Source organism: Fopius arisanus, unplaced genomic scaffold (assembly GCF_000806365.1).
Source record: "Fopius arisanus strain USDA-PBARC FA_bdor unplaced genomic scaffold, ASM80636v1 scaffold00813, whole genome shotgun sequence".
NCBI lineage: Eukaryota > Metazoa > Arthropoda > Insecta > Hymenoptera > Braconidae > Fopius > Fopius arisanus.
In genome coordinates this window covers 1-2029 of record NW_011888552.1, presented here as the reverse complement: position 1 = coordinate 2029, position 2029 = coordinate 1, and the positions used below count along the sequence as shown (strand labels likewise).

The 2029-nt window shown below is 34.0% G+C and overlaps 1 long non-coding RNA gene across 1 annotated transcript; it reads left to right on the top strand.

The window, feature by feature from the left end:
* Positions 1-156: 156 nt before the first annotated feature.
* LOC105273075 (uncharacterized) lies at positions 157-2023 on the top strand. Its single transcript, XR_892877.1, has 3 exons — positions 157-584; positions 1055-1180; positions 1915-2023. It is a non-coding gene; the product is annotated as an uncharacterized lncRNA (long non-coding RNA).
* Positions 2024-2029: the final 6 nt, after the last annotated feature.

The following is a 2029-nucleotide window of genomic DNA, read 5'->3' as shown; positions in this document are numbered from 1 at the left end:
AGTAATTAGGAATCCCGATTTTGGAGTAAATTATCTTTCCGAGATACTCCATCCGGCCCTTAAGTCAATCACCCCGCAACATACGAAAGATATATTTCTCTGGTCTTCAAATTATTTCCAGGAACAATACAATTGGAATAAACAATTGATGATTTATCATTTATCAAATAATTTAGAAAAATGAAGGGCTTCACAAAGACCTTTGAGATGAGACTGCAGTTGCTGAGGAAGCTCTGTGCCGTCCGGTGCAAACATAGCAATAACCAGACACGGAATACCAAGATGACTCAATTAATGTGGATAGTTGTCCATCAGGGTCCCCTATATCTGTCTCAATGGACCTACAATTGTCTTCAGGAACCTGGAAGGTTGATGATTTACTTGCCCAAAGATGAGCAAGTCCCAGTTGCAGTTGCTCCGTTTATTTCTGACTATCTTATGCTACAATGACAATCGACATCTAATGATTATTGGAGAAATGCCAAGGAGAGTTCCATTTAGAAAGGAAATTCCCCTAAATGACTTATTTTCGGGAAGACCTGCGAGATCCTTATTATTCCTTGGAATATCCTTTCATTTCCACGGTAAGTGCATGATCACAGGCACTATAAGACTGTATGAGTAAATATATTTTTACTTTTACATTTTTCTACTTTTCTACCGATTCTATTGGAAAATTTCATGATTTTACTGCAGGGCCACTTCATGGAAAAAAATAATAACATTTCTTCTCTTTATATCTCCTATTTCAATTTTAGTTTCGCTTATTCAAAAAGTTGCACCAAAGACAGTTGAATCATTTCCGCGGTCTGTTTTCCATTCAGCAGAACAATGCTGCCAATCGATGACCACTAATTTGAAAATTTCTCAACGGTTTTTTTCGGATGACCTGAATTAATTAACAGAAAAATTAATCAGAATAATCTATATCATTTTAATGAAAGTGAAACAATTGGACAATTAGGACGAAAAGTGTTGTATTATTAGAAGATATTTCTGTGGTCTCCTGTAAATTGAATGTTGATATTGACCTATGTTTTAACTTCATAATTAGTAGGAAGTTTGGAAAAGATGCCTAAAAGATAGGAGATTAACGACGAAGAAAATTTGGTGGATAATGCCGATCTGAGCAGTGGATACGGACAATATGTAGAACTCTAATTATTAACTTAACTTGAAGGTGAGCCAAGTCTAGTTTAGACTTACTTCTTTTTTAAATTTGCGATTTTTATTATCTTTTTTTCAGCCTTCGGCCAGAAATAATGTATTATTTCAACATTCCAAAAATGTTTCCTTAGGGCTCAAGATGAAGAATTAAATTGAAATCATCCAATTTTAAAATACGGGGTTAATGTTCAAACACACAAATAGAAGGTTTTTACTTAAAAAAGCTCAACTACTAAGATATGTAGATATGAGCAAGTTCTATAGAAATAAACATCGTTAAGGTTAAGTGTCCATTTTACCCAATGGTAAATCACCTCGAAAGAAATTATTTTTAAGGCCCGGATGGACGGTCTGGAAAAGATAATTTACTCCAAAATTGAGACTTCTAATTACTCCATCAATTAATCGTTTTTTCCGATACTGTTTAGCTAGCGGCCTAGTTGTTGACAACCGCTAGAATGCTAACTAACAATTATTGAAAAAACCGATTAATTGCCAAAGTAATTAGGAATCCGAATTTCGGAGTAAATTAGCTTTTCTAGATAATCCACCCGAGCCTTAACAAATTTATAATTTTTTTAGTTTTGTTTTCTTTGATTGAGTCTTCAACACACACATTTTTTATACAAGCAATTTTTTTGACATGAGTTAAATTTGAAAATTCCGATCCAAATATATGCTATTGGTCATCAATGAATTATATTGAGTGGATTCTAATCATGCTAATCACTATAATATTTTCTCTAGAACTGCTGGATATTTATAAAAATGCCGAGAAAACCCAACGTGAGTAAGGAGGATGCTGTTGCCCTTGTAGAGGCTTTCATCTCACATTTCAAGACACCACAATTACCTGCATACA